At 36.3% G+C, this 16067-nt stretch overlaps 2 non-coding genes across 2 annotated transcripts; both read right to left on the bottom strand.

The window, feature by feature from the left end:
- Positions 1-9407: 9407 nt before the first annotated feature.
- Positions 9408-9480, bottom strand: TRNAK-UUU (transfer RNA lysine (anticodon UUU)). Its single transcript has one exon. It is a non-coding gene; the product is annotated as a tRNA-Lys (tRNA).
- A 5530-nt stretch (positions 9481-15010) lies between these two features.
- On the bottom strand, positions 15011-15083 carry TRNAK-UUU (transfer RNA lysine (anticodon UUU)). Its single transcript has one exon. It is a non-coding gene; the product is annotated as a tRNA-Lys (tRNA).
- Between the last annotated feature and the right edge of the window lie 984 nt (positions 15084-16067).

Consider the following 16067-nt stretch of genomic DNA (forward strand, 5'->3'; position numbering starts at 1 on the left):
CATATGTTTAGCTGCATCTTCATTTGCAGCTCCCTCAAATTGGTTTCTCTCAACCAAGTTAATATAAGACGGTTTTGGCTCGAATTTCCTTTCCGTCCTGGCTGGCAATGCGTATCCCTTATAGATATTCTCAGCTTTTGGCTCGGAGTGACTAGCTATACTTGCTTCTTCAGCCATATCTGGAGATGTAACGGTCTCAGCTGAGGAAGTAGAAACAGGAGATGAAGGCGAATCCTCCTCAAATAGCTCGTTCTCGTAGTAATCGGACGAGTTCTCGGCTTCCTCCCTCGTCGGCAATACTCTAGATGATCGTCTCAACTCACGCAAAGTCCTTTCGATCTCAGGATCTAATGGTCTCAATTCACCAGCCTGTGACCTATGCATAAGAAGAAACTATAAGTAGAATATGAGAAAAATTTAAGGAACAGATGTCCCTTAAACTAAGATAGAGACTAAAATAAAAACAACTAAAGATTAAACAATTGCCTCCCCGGCAACGGCGCCAAAATTTGATACCGTCGTAGAGTACCAAAGATAAATTTATAATTCCAAACTACTACTATAGCTAGTGGCAGTCAGGGTCGAACCACAGAGAGGCGATGCAATTAATAGTTGTCCGATTTTAGTCTTAAAGTAACAAATGTATGGGGGCTTGTTTTGAATTGTTCTATAACTAAAGTAAATAAATGAGTGATGAAAGAAACTGAATGAAATCAAATATTAAAAAGGGATGCTAAGATGGTCGGTTCACTGTAATTTCGGCGGCAGTATCCTAGGTAAGTCTGAGTCGATCACGTGAGACGGGAAAATAAGAAGTCCTCTCGGTCCATTCTTAGCAGGCAACATCTTTCGATCTAGCTACGGCTCCCTAATATCACTAATGCTGACTCTCGTCTTGAAAAGTGATTTACAAGTCTAAATTAACTTATCTCTCGATCTTATTAATTTAGTCGTCTTAATTAAGTAGTCTATTTCCCTTCCATATCTTTCGATCTTATCAGGTCGGTCAATTCCTAAGCATTCAACTAGTCGCGTGCACTCGATTCGTCAAAAATAGCAATTAAATTAATTAAAACGAAGTTAATCTCACGGGAGCCAGTCGATCGACCATGGCGCGATTTCAACCTTCCTATTTTACGCCGCCTACACTACAGATCCCCTACATCTTAGCACGATGGGTTTAGCTACTCATGATGAAAGTAATAACAACAATAAAATTAACTAGTAAAGCAAACGAATTCATACTTAAATTAACTAAATAAATAACTAACATGAAACGATAATTCGGCTTTGGGAGATCTAAACTAGCAAGTCTAACTACGGAGGAATTTAAAGCAATAAACTGAACAAAGAACAGAAGAATACCGTAAGAAGAATTGCAGAGAAAAGAACCAAAGCTTAATGTGAAAAGTAAATTTTATTGACGAAAACTAAACTAAACTAATGAATATTGAATTGTATGTTAAGAACTCAATGATAAAAACTGGATGATAGATGCTGAGGAGGAGTTACGTTATATAGAAACATTCACGTAACCTAATCCTCATAACCTAATTACAATGGGCTTCTAACTTCTCGTCTTTTAATTCCCGTCAGATTAACAGTTTGGTTGATCGACCACTGGAACCGGTCGATCGACTGAAATGCACTGAACAGTAGCTTCTGTAAGTCGTGCTCTGGTCGATCGACTGAAAACACCAGTCTATCGACTACTGCAACAAGTACTTGGCTCCAAAAGCTTCGTAAATTCGTCTTTCGGGCCTCGATACGCGCACCAAGTTTGCTTCCCGAGTCTTTACTCCATGTCAAATGCAATGCTAAGTACTCGGGGACGGTTTCGGCTTGATTTCCGCTGAATTCTTCACATTTCTGCAATATTATACAAAAACACGAAAGTAGACGGAAATAGGGAAAATAGTAGATTAAACTACACAAATGAGCTCTGAAATGCGTCTAAAATAGGGTGTAAAATATCATATAAATGACACGCATCAATACTGTAGCTCAATCTTGTAGTCGTTATGCAACTCCAACCAACGTCTCTGCCTCATGTTAAGATCCCTCTGAGTGAAGATATACTTCAAGCTCTTATGATCCGTATAAAAGTTGCAAGAGACTCCATACAAGTAGTGTCGCCACAGCTTACGTGCAAACACCACAACTGCTAACTCAAGATCGTGAGTCGGATAATTCGGCTCGTGAACTTTCAACTGACGGGACGCATAAGCCACAACTTTACCCTTCTGCATCAAGACACAACCCAACCCAAACTTTGACGCATCGCAGAAAACATCGAACTCGACACCCTCTTCTGGTAGAGTCAACATAGGAGCGGTAGTTAACCTTTTCTTCAACTCCTAGAAGGCAGCTTCACAAGCCTCAGTCCAAATGTACTTGGATTCTTTCTTCATTAACTGAGTCATCGGTCTTGAGATCTTAGAGAAGTCATGAACAAACCAACGATAATACCCAGCTAGTCCAAGGAAAATCCGAACCTCGTTTACATTCCTTGGGCTTTCCCAATCAACCACAACTCGGATCTTCGACGGATCAACCATAACTCCATCGCCAGATATCACATGACCCAAGAAGGTAACTTCCTTTAACTAAAACTCGCACTTTGAGAACTTAGCATACCACTTCTGCTTACGCAGAGTCTCCAAGATAACGCGAAGGTGATTCTCGTGTTCAGCCCCATCTCTCGAGTAAATCAGTATGTCGTCTATGAACACCACGACACACTTATCCAAATACTCGCTGAAAGTGCGGTTCCTCTGATCCATGAAAACGGCATTCGTCAACGCAAATGGCATCACCACGAACTCATAGTGGCCATACCTCGAACGAAAAGCAGTCTTAGGTATATCCTCATTCCTAACTGGAATCTGATGGTAACCTGACCTCAGGTCGATCTTCGAGAACACACTCGCACCATGGAGCTGATCAAACAAATCCTCGATCCACGGCAAAGGATACTTATTCTTGATAGTAACGTTGTTCAGCTCATGATAGTCGATGCACAACCGCATACTACCATCTTTCTTGTTGACGAACAAAACAGGAGCACCCCACGGCGAAGCACTCGGTCGGATAAAACCCTTATCGATCATATCCTCAAGTTGCTTCTTGAGTTCCTGTAACTCAGCTGGTGCCATACGATAAGGAGCTTTCGAAATGGGACCAGTTCCAGGTAGCAACTCAATCGAGAACTCTACATCTCGTTTAGGAGGAATACCAGGTAGATCCTCAGGAAAGACATCGGGAAACTCCCCAACCACAGGGATATCCTCTAAATTAGGCTCAGCTGAAATACCATGAACACTACACAGATAGATCTGGTAACTCTTTCTACCCATGTTAACCATCTTCATAGCAGAAACCCACTTGACCGTAGGTGTAACCCTAACACCCTGATAAGAAACCCTCGAACCTGTAGGACTCTTAAGCATGGTCTTCTGATCACGACACAGGAACCTAGCGTCATAGCGAGATAACCAATCCATACCCAAAATCACATAAAACTCTCCGAGTTTGAATTGGACGAGATCGGTAGGAAGGTTCGCCCCTGCAATACTGACAGGCACGTCCTTGAAAAGAACGGAGCAAGAAACAATCTCACCCGTAGGAAGGGATATAGAGGTATGAATGGATGATGAGGAAGAGAGTCCAGCACGGACGGAAAAGGATTCGGATACAAAAGACATCGACGCACCCGTATAAAAAAGAACAAAAGCAGATAAAGAGTGAACGAGAAAGGTACCCGTAACCATATCAGGATTAGCATCAGCCTCAGCACGACTCATAACAAACACTCGCCCAGTCTTGGGAGCATCAGCCTTCGGCGCACTATTCTTCGGGGCATCAGTCTTCGGCTTTTGAGGACAGTCAACAGCTTTGTGACCCGGTGACTTGCATAGATAATATGTAAGAACATTACCATCGCAGTCCTTACCCGGATGGTAAGCATTTCCACACCGGAAGCAAGACCAGTCCTTCTTAGCTTGACCCTGAACACGCGGGGAAGACGAACGAGCCTCGAACTTCTGCTTCTTCTGGGGAGCATTGGGAGTCACATAAGGCCTCTTCACGAACTTACTCTTTGCACTCTCCTCAGCCTCGGTAGAAAGAACTGAATCATAGATACTAAGAGCACGATTATAAGCCTGCTGGAAAGAAGTTGAAGGAATACCAGACATAGCAATCCGGACCTTAGGAGCTAGATTCTTCTCATAGCGACGAGTCCTCAAAACCTCGTCCATAGCTATAGAAGTAACGAAACGTGACAGCTTCACGAACTAGTTGGTGTACTCCTCAACTGTCATGGAACCTTACTGTAGACGAAGGAACTCCTGCTCCTTCTGCCAGCGCATCTCTTCGGGATAAAATCTTTTCTTCAGAGCCTCAGAGAAAAGAGCCCAACCATATCCTAGCTGAACTTCCAGACCAGCTCTAGCAAGAGCCCACCAGTTGTCGGCCTCGTCCTACAGATAATACGTGGCGATATCCACCATTTGATCTTCAGGACATCCAGTAACAAGGAACAGCTTCTCGATCTCTCGAATCCAAGCCTCCAAAGCAGTAGGATCATTCACACTATCATAAGTCGGAGGACGGTGACGAGCAAAGCGATCAAACACAGTCGGTTGCGGATGGTTGTTGTTGTTGTTGTTGTTGAGGTGATTAGTGAAACCTTCGGCCATAGATGCCAAGGCAGCCTCAAGTCTCCCGATGCGATCAGCATCGGTCTCACCATTCACGTTACGCACCATCTGCAAGAACGAAATCTCGTTATATGTGGTAGAACCTAAGTACCACTCCAAACAACTACTCATACACTTTACAAACATAAGAAAACCAACCAATCCTATTGGTTTCTACCCCATTTACTCTCACTCATTAACTAGGTCATTTATTTTAGTCGTCAACTAAACGAGAGTTGGGAGCGTGTTCGCTCTGATACCAACTGTAACAACCCGGATTATAAAACAAGAGAAAAACTTATACGAAGAGAATATCAGACTACGATACTGATAAAAGGGTCAAGGTGGCGCAAATACCTGGCCAATCCGGTTCACTACTAAATCCAAAACAACTAATACATTATTCGAATGTTCTTAAAACAAAAGGCGACCTCCTAATTTATTATTAAGCTCGCTTCGCACATTCCCCATGCAAGCATCATCCAAACAGCAACAAGCGTTCAACCTGAACAACCTGAGAAGGAGGTCGACAATTCAGTCGGAAGTAACTAGATGCTCTCCCAGTCATGTTTAAAACAATTGAATATAACTAACAATTATTAACAATTAAAATGCAAAACTAGTAAACATGTGAGACCATCTATACTCATGAAATCTTGACAATAAATCGCTACCAAATCAATGGCATAAAATGATAAGTATTCGAAATATTTACTCCAAATTAGATAACATGTGACGACGCATAACACAAACCACATTATGACATCATGAACATCATAGAACCACTGTGACCACGTAGCATGTGACCAACCAACAACCTACTAGAGCGTATAACAACTGCCTCTAGTCACAAGCACGGTGTATAAAATGAACGCCGTTAGAGCGTATAACAATCGCTTATAATCACGAGCGTATAACAATCGCCTTTCGAATCGACGGAGCATATAACAACTGCCTCCATCGGTGTGGACCGTATAACAACTGCATCCAAGGTACTATGTATAGCGTATAACCACTGCCTATATGTCTAAGACCTGGCCAGACTCTCGGTGCAATAATTGTACACCGAACGACACTCGGGGAATAGAGCGTATAACAACTGCCTCCATTACCCCCCCCGACCATAGACCATACACCAAACCCCGAAGAGTTGCATTAGTTCATTCCGTTCGGTATGTAACTGATACCTCACGTCATCTATACAACCAGCCCACAAACAATGCACAGTATAACTGACCATACATACATATAAATAACATCATTATCAAATCATAGGATAATATAACTGACTATCCTACAATCATATGAACAAGAGTAATAAACGATATATGCAAACATAACGTTATATAATGAAACTAAATGCCACATAATAAGTGAAACAAGTATCAACCATTCAATGTTATAGTACTTCAGTTATAATTTTAACATTAACCATTCAATGTTATAGTAATCATAACCATAACATGAACTCGGGATGCGAGGTTATAGTAACCTCGACTATAACTTCAATATATACGACTTGATGTTATACTTACCTCCACTATAACCTTGACACGAAACTCAAAGTTATACTAGTTCCAACCATAACCTTGAGCCATAAATCTCAAGGTACGTTAGTTCCAACTATAACCTTAATTCGTACTTCAATGTTATAGTAGCTTCAGCTACAACCTTGAATCATATTTCCAAGGTTATGCCTCAAACAGCCATAACTAGAGTAACAACCCAAAGTTGTACTAACTTCAGCTATGACACATGAATCATCATCAAGGTTATACTAGCTTTAGCTATAACTTTGCAGAGCACTCTTGGCCGCCTATCATGCCGCCACTAGGGTTTATTCATAAACCCTAATTGTGCTCATGACACCCATAATTTAATGCATAAGCAACATACGATATATAATTAATAAATAAAAACATATACAAACAGCGAAACATATTTAATCATGATAACAAATAATCAAACATGTACCAATCTTGCAAAACAATCATTAAATCATATTAATTACATCAATTGGCATAAACACAATTAAAAGAGAAACACCTAGTTACCTTATTAAGCAAATAAACCCCTAGAGATCGTCTTCAACGATATAAACATCCTCTCCAGGATCAACTTCCACGCCTTCATAAAATCATCCACGTGCCAAAGATAACGAATCTGATAAATATACTAACTATATATATATATAAACTATAGAAACTATAAAACTATACGAAAACATAAAACTTACGAAGAAGATAGATAAATCCAAGAAGTAGGATCAATCTAAGCACGAAAGATGATGAAGGAGGAAGAAAGAGGCACACGAAAACCCTAAAAGAGGGGTAGGGCGTGCGGCACCAAGGGAGAGAGAAGAAGGAAGAGATAAGGTTTAGGGTTTTGAGAATTATGAGGAAAGAAAAGCAAGGGTTTGGTTTTCCCTCATATATATAGAGAAGCTCATGGGTTTATTCTAGGTTTAGGCCCAAAACTCACCCATCGACACCAAGAAACACGTGAGACACAAGGAAGGAGAGGGTCTTCACCGTTTTCGAGCCCAACGAGCCCAAACGACAAGAGACGGATATTTTCCCGTAAAATAAAATATGAAATATGGGAAAATAAAATTAAAGAATTATATTATGGAAATTAGGGGTGTTAGAATTCATATAAGGAACTTTTTACTATTGACGAGAAAAAAGAATTTTGTTGTGTGACGAGGCGGAAGTTAAATAAAAAGGGATGAGGCTTCTAGCATTGTTATTTGGAAGTGAAATAAAATGGCGTGATACTTCTAGCATTATTGTTATCCTTTAACTGTGCATAATGGGATTTACACTAATTTTATTGTTTGATAGTGATAGGGTGCCACCCGATGGCGCTCAAATTGGGTGTCACTCTCTCACATGCATTCTTAATTGAAGCGGTCCCAACTCACCCCATGTTAGAGGGTGACGCCCAAATTGAGTGACCCGGTGGCGCCCTTTCCTTTTCCAATTTTATTTATTTTCGACACATTTATTTACAGAGTCCAAATTTATTTATCATTTATTAATGCCTTGGTGGTCAAGAGTAGAGGTGGCCAAAAGTGTCGCTCAACTAGCCCGACCTGATCCACCTCATAGACCGAAAAAAAAAGTCACGGCCTATGATGGTGGAAAACTACTCGGGCGGCCCCTATCCAACATGTGCATCCCTAGCCAGGCCCATCTTGTGGCCAACCCAATCATACCCGATTTCCAGCGCCAGTCAAGTAATCTAATTTTTTTTTAGAATATTTCTAACATGAATTATTAACGACTTTTTTACGTGTTATTTTAATGAGAAAAAGCATTAGTTTAGAAAAAAGTTTCAATAGGAAGGCTACAGTTTAGTTAACCAAATGAGGAAAATTTCGATGTTTTTTGACACCATATAGCGAATAAATATCGAACTGATATAATTAGAGTAAAAAAACTCTTACTACTTGAGCTAACTCTTATTCTCAAGAAAACTTCAAAGCTTGAATATATCATCGAAGTGATAATTATCATAGAAATTAAAATTGTTTTATGCACTAACACAATGACATTTTATATTTAAATACGTAGAAGTAGGGATGGCAACAAAATCCAGATCCTACGGAGTGGATATGGATCGCAATATTTAAGATCCAGTGGATAATGATATGGGTATGGAACGTGTGGTCAAAATCCAGATCCTACCCTTGGATCCATTTTTATTTCATTTTCTTAAACAAAATGTTAAGTTAAACAAATAGTAAAACTATATGCTTTGTTTTTCTAATGTTTTTTTATAATCAAACCATGACTTTTTTTACTAACATTTTTCGGTTAAAACAAGATACTTTTTTAGTGTTATTCTAATATCATAAGATTTTATTTTTATGTCTTTAGAATTTTAACTTTATTATTTGTATTTAATAGAGAAAAATAGTATGTTAAGTTGCAATAAAATCCAAAAATTAATATTTTCATGTTTTAAGAGAGAGTTTTCTTTTACTATAAACAAGAAAGGATATATCCTGATCCAGTCCAGATCCTGCGGATCCGGATATGGATATGGTAATTTCAGATTTTGTAAATATGGACCGGATATGGATCTTATAGGATCCTATTCAAATCCTATTCAATGCCATCCCTATGTGGAAGAGCTTAACGACCATCGATCACTTCAATTTTATTTTATTCTTTTTAATCAAGGGGATATTCTTAACTCAGGAGCTTCCGATCCTAACACAATTACTCAATTAGTTTTAAAGTCCATGAAAATTCAAAGGGTTGATTACTACGTGTAGCAGAGATAGAGCTGTTAATAATATGAGCCGGCTCATTGAGCCCTCGGAGTGGGCTCGGTCAAATCGAGCTCGGGCTTGAGCTGGAGCCAAGCTTGGCTAAACATGGCGCGAGCCCGAGCTCAGCAAGGCTCGGCTCGAAAGCTCGTTTATACTTCTTTTTGTATAATCTTTATATTGTAATATTATTTTTATTTCAAATTATATTTTATTTAAACGCTTATATAAGTATATTATAAAATAATATTTTTTGTATTCTATAATCTTATTTATTTTTTAAAAATATTTATATTTAGTTGGATGAAAGATGAGAAAGTGAAAATATGTAATGACAAAATGAGATCGTGTATTTCTAAATCAAAATAAATAAATAAATTTAGATTCTGAATTAATGTTTCGTCACATTAACATAATATGAAAGCTTTTGACGCCGTCGGTGGGAATCGAACCCACGACAATATGGTTAAAAGCCATGAGCTCTACCAGCTGAGCTAAGACGGCTATTTGATTTAATATTGTGTTTTACTCCAAAGAAGATATTATATTAAACTTAAGTGTAACACAACATAAATCTTTAGATTATGAGTATCATCTTTCATGATTCTTACCAACTAAGCTAATTGATTTCTTAGAAATTTCATTCATTAAATTCTCCTTTCTCGTTGATTACAAGATAAGAAAAACCTTAATTATATTAAATTGATTTTTAAAGTTGAGGACCAATGTTATCATATAAGGAACTTTTTACTAATGACGAGAAAGAAGAGTTTTGTTGTGTGACGAGGCGGAAGTGAAATAAAAAGGGATGAGGCTTCTAGCATTGTTATTTAGAAGTGAAATAAAATGGCGTGAGACTTCGGTTATTGTTGTTATCTTTTAATTGTACAAAATTGAATTTACACTAATTTTATTGTTTGACAGTGATAGGGCGCCACCCGGTGATGCCCAAATTAGGTGCCACTCTCTCACATGCTTCTTAATTGAAGGGGTCCCCACTCACCTCATTTGATAGGGTGACGCCCAAATTGAGTGAAACCCGGTGACGCCATTTCATTTTCCAATTTTATTTAGTTTCGATACACTTATTTAGAGAGTCCAAATTTATTTATCATTTTTTAATGCCTTGATGATCAAGAGTAGAGGTGGACAAAAGTGTCGCTCAACTAGGCTGACCTAATCCACCTCATAGACTGAAAAAACAAAAGTCACGGCCCATGATGGTGGAAAACTACTCGGGCGGCCCCTATCCAACATGTGCATCCCTAGCCAGGTCCATCTTGTGGCCAACCCAACCATACCCGATATCCAGCGCTAGTCAAGTAATCTAATTTTTTTTAGAATAGTTCTAACATGAGTTATTAGCGACTTTTTTACTTGTTATTTTAATGAGAAACAACAATAATTTAAAAAAAGTTTCAATAGGTAGACTACACCTTAGTTAACCAAATGAGGAAAATTTCGAAGTTTTTTTACACCATATATCGGATAAAAATCGAACTGATATAATTAGGGTAAAAGAACTCTTACCACTTGAGCTAACTCTTATTCTCTTGAAAAATTCAAAACTTTAATATATCATCGAAGTGATAATTATCATAGAATTTAAAACTGTTTTATGCACTATCACAATTACATTTTATATTTGAATACGTGAAAGTAGAGATGGCAACAAAATCCAGATCCTGCCCAAATCCTACGAACCGGATATAGATCGCAATATTTAAGATCTAGTGGATAAGTATACGGGTATGGAACGTGTGGTCGAAATCCAGATCCTACCCTTGGATCCTTTTTTATTTCATTTTCTTAAACAATATGTTAAGTTAAACAAATAGTAAAACTATATGCTTTGTTTTTCTAATGCTTATTCATAAATCAAACCATGATTTTTTGTAATTAACATTTTTCGGTTAAAAAAAAGATACTTTTTTAGTGTTATTGTTATATCTTAAGATTTTATTTTTATGTTTCTAGAATTTTAGCTTTATTATTTATATTTAATAGAGAAAAATAGTATGCTACGTTGCAATAAAATCCAAAAATTAATATTTTCATATTTTAAGAGAGAGTTTTATTTTACTTTAAAAAAGATAGGCCATATCCTGATCCAGTCCAGATCCGCATGATCCTGCGGATCTGGATATGGATATGAAAATTTCAGATTCTGTAAATATGGATCGGATATAGATCTTATAGGATCCTATACAAATCTTATTCAATGCCATCCCTATGTGGAAGAGCTTAACAACCATCGATCACTTCAATTTTTTTTTATTCTTTTTTAATCAAGAGGATATTCTTAACTCATGAGCTTTCGATCCTAACACAGTTACTCAATTAGTTTTAAAGTCCATGAAAATTCAAAGGGTTGATTACTACGTGGAGCATAGACAGAGCTGTTAATAATATGAGCCGGCTCGTTGAGCCCTCGGAGTGGGCTCGGTCAATCCGAGCTCGAGTTTGATCTGGAGCCGAGCTTGGCTAAACACGAGGGAGCTCGAGCTCAGCAAGGCTTGGCTCGAATGCTCGTTTATAATTCTTTTTGTATAGTCTTTATATTGCAATATTATTTTTATTTCAAATTATATGTTATTTAAACACTTATATAAGTATATTATAATATAATATTTTTAGTATTTTATAATCTTATTTTAAAAAAAAAAATATTTATATTTAGTTGGATGAAAGATGAGAAAGTGAAAATATGTAATGACAAAATGAGATCGTGTATTTCTAATACAACATAAATAAATTAATTTAGATTCTGAATTAATGTTTCGTCACATAACGTAATATGAAAGCCTTTGACGCCGTCTATGGGAATCGAACCCACGGACATGTGCTTAAAAGCCACGCGCTCTATCAACTGTGCTAAGACGGCTGTTTGATTTAATATTGTGTTTTACTCCAAAGAAGATATTATATTAAACTTAAGTGTAACACAACATAAATCTTTAGATTATGAGTATCATCTTTCATGATTCTTACCAACTAAGCTAATTGATTTCATAGAAATTTCATTCATTAAATTCCCCTTTCTCGTTGATTACAAAATAAGAAAAACCTTAATTATATTAAATTGATTTTTAAAGTAGAGAACCAATGTCATTTATATAAGGAACTTTTTACTATTGACGAGAAAGAAGAATTTTGTTGTGTGACGAGGTGGAAGTGAAATAAAAAGGGATGAGGCTTCTAGCATTGTTATTTGGAAATGAAATAAAATGGCGTGATACTTCTAGCATTGTTGTTGTCCTTTAACTGTACATAATGGGATTTACACTAATTTTATTGTTTGATAGTGATAGGATGCCACCCGATGGCGCTCAAATTGGGTGTCACTCTCGCACATGCATTCTTAATTGAAGCGGTCCCCACTCACCCCATGTGAGAGGGTGACGCCCAAATTGAGTGACCCGGTGGCGCCCTTACATTTTCCAATTTTATTTAGTTTCGACATATTTATTTAGAGAGTCCAAATTTATTTATTATTTACTAATGCCTTGGTGGTCAAGTGTAGAGGTGGACAAAAGTGTCGCTCAATTAGCACGACCTGATCCACCTCATAGACCGAAAAAAAATGTCACGACCTATGATGGTGGAAAACTACTCGGGCGGCCGATATCCAACATGTGCATCCCTAGCCAGGCCCATATTGTGGCCAACCCAATCATACCCGATATCCAGCGCTAGTCAAGTAATCTAATTTTTTTTTTAGAGTAATTTTAACATGAATTATTAACGACTTTTTTACATGTTATTTTAATGAGAAAAAGCATTAGTTTAGAAAAAAAGTTCCATAGGTAGGCTACACCTTAGTTAAACAAATGAGGAAAATATCAATGTTTTTTGACACCATATAGCAGATAAATATCGAACTGATATAATTAAGGTAAAAGAACTCTTACGACTTGAGCTAACTCTTATTCTCAAGAAAAATTCAAAGCTTTAATATATCATCCAAGTGATAACTATCATAGAAATTAAAATTGTTTTATGCACTAACACAATGACATTTTATATTTGAATACGTAGAAGTAGGGATGGCAACAAAATCCAGATCTTACTCAGATCCTACGGAGTGGATATGGATCGCAATATTTAAGATCCAGTGGATAATGATATGGGTATGAAACGTGTGGTCGAAATCCATATCCTACCCTTGGATCCATTTTTATTTCATTTTCTTAAACAATATGTTAAGTTAAACAAATAGTAAAACTATATGCTTTATTTTTCTAATGTTTTTTTTATAATCAAACCATGATTTTTTTTATTAACATTTTTCGATTGAAAAAGATACTTTTTTTGTGTTATTGTAACATCATAAGATTTTATTTTTATGTCTTTAGAATTTTAGCTTTATTATTTGTATTTAATAGAGAAAAATAGTATGTTAAGTTGCAATAAAATCCAAAAATCAATATTTTCATATTTTAAGAGAGGGTTTTCTTTTACTATAAAAAAGATAGGATATATCCTGATCCAGCCCAGATCCTGCGGATCCGGATATGGATATGGTAATTTCAGATTTTGTAAATATGGACCGGATATGGATCTTATAGGATCCTATTCAAATCCTATTCAATGCCATCCCTATGTGGAAGAGCTTAACGACCATCGATCACTTCAATTTTTTTTATTCTTTTTAATCAAGTGGATATTCTTAACGCAGGAGCTTTCGATCCTAACACAATTACTCAATTAGTTTTAAAGTCCATGAAAATTCAAAGGGTTGATTACTACGTGTAGCAGAGATAGAGCGGTTAATAATATGAGCCGGCTCATTGAGCTCTCGGAGTGGGCTCGGTTAAACCGAGCTCGAGCTTGAGCTGGAGCCAAGCTTGGCTAAACACGGGGCGAGCCCGAGCTCAGCAAGGCTCGGCTCAAAAGCTCGTTTATAATTCTTTTTATATAATCTTTATATTGTATTATTATTTTTATTTCAAATCTTATCTTTATTAATTCAGAAGACAATACTCAATCCAGGACGTGCCACCTCATTAACTAAGAATTTTTTTTTTAAATTCATGTTATGGTGGGACCCGTTAGTGTGCAAAGGAGTATATTTCTTCAGAATTCCGCCAATACAAATATCCTACAAATTCCGTCATAGAACAAATACTATGAATTAATTTTATACATTCCGAATAAATGAAATTAATGGCATATAAGCGGTATGAATCACAAATCGGAATAAATGAAAATAATACTACGAAATAATTTTATACATTCCGAATAATTTGATAAAACTATATTTATACATATGCAATAAATTTACTAACAACGAGTCCAAAGCGATTATAGCCCAAGCTTTACACTTGGATTTTATTTGTATACGGATTATTAATTTTATTTTAACAATTTGAAATTTTATAATAAATAGGGCATCTTTGAATTTATTAGTTAAAAATAAGAAATATTTAATTATCAAAACAAAATACGAAATATTATTTATCGATCCATGTACTTAATTGTATATGGGTTTACTAGCACACACTAATTTCACCAATAAATCATATAAGCTTTGACATTCTGATGTTACACTAAGTGGTGTTAAAGTAGATTATTAAATTATATTTCTTTATTCGGGGTGTAAAGTTTTTTATGTATGCAAATTTTATTTACAATAGTATATTACGTTATTTCCTCTTAAACTATTGCATTTGAACACGTATTTAAAACAAGTGTAACCATTTTACACTAATAATTACAATAGAAATGCAAAAAAAAAAAAAAACATCCAAAATCATTAATACCGGCCTAAATACATACCCGTGCAATTTTGTACGGGTTTAAACTACTTATATTTTATTTAAACACTTATATAAGTAATTTATAATATAATATTTTTAGTATTTTATAATCTTATTTGTTTTTTAAAAATATTTATATTTAGTTGGATGAAAGATGAGAAAGTGAAAATATGTAATGACAAAATGAGATCGTGTATTTCTAATACAAAATAATAACATTAATTTAGATTCTGAATTAATGTTTCGTCACATTAACGTAATATGAAAGCTTTTGACGCCGTCTGTGGGAATCGAACCCACAACCACATGGTTAAAAGCCAAGCGCTCTGCCGGCTGAGCTGAGACAACTGTTTGATTTAATATTGTGTTTTACTTCAAAGAAGATATTATATTAAACTTAAATGTAACACAACATAAATCTTTAGATTATGAGTATCATCTTTCATGATTCTTACCAACTAAGCTAATTGATTTATTAGAAATTTCATTCATTAAATTCTCCTTTCTCGTTGATTACAAAATAAGAAAAATCTTAATTATATTAAATTGATTTTTTAAGTAGAGAACCAATGTCATTCATATAAGAAACTTTTTACTATTGACGAGAAAGAAGAATTTTGTTGTGTGACGAGGCGGAAGTGAAATAAAAAGGGATGAGGCTTCTAGCATTGTTATTTGGAAGTGAAATAAAATTGCGTGAGACTTCTAGCATTGTTGTTGTCCTTTAATTGTACAAAATGGGATTTACACTAATTTTATTGTTTGACAGTTATAGGGCGCCACCCGGTGACGCCCAAATTAGGTGCCACTCTCTCACATGCATTCTTAATTGAAGGGGTCCCCACTCACCCCATGTGAGAGGGTGATGCCCAAATTGAGTGCAACCCGGTAGTGCCATTTCATTTTCCAATTTTATTTAGTTTCGATACACTTATTTAGAGAGTCCAAATTTATTTACCATTTTTTAGTGCCTTGATGATCAAGAGTAGAGGTGGACAAAAGTGTCGCTCAACTAGCCCGACCTGATCCACCTCGTAGGCTGAAAAAAAAAGTAACGGCCCATGATGGTGGAAAACTACTCGGGCGGCCCCTATCCAACATGTGCATCCCTAGCCAGGTCCATCTTGTGGCCAACCCAACCATATCCGATATCCAGCGCTAGTTAAGTAATCTAATTTTTTTTAGAATAGTTCTAACATGACTTATGAACGACTTTTTTACGTGTTATTTTAATGAGAAACAACAATGATTTAGAAAAAAGTTTCAATAGGTAGACTACACTTTAGTTAACCAAATGAGGAAAATTTCGAAGTTTTTTTACACCATATATCG

The sequence above is a fragment of the Silene latifolia genome, chromosome 1 (assembly GCF_048544455.1).
Source record: "Silene latifolia isolate original U9 population chromosome 1, ASM4854445v1, whole genome shotgun sequence".
Classification (NCBI taxonomy): Eukaryota; Viridiplantae; Streptophyta; class Magnoliopsida; order Caryophyllales; family Caryophyllaceae; genus Silene; species Silene latifolia.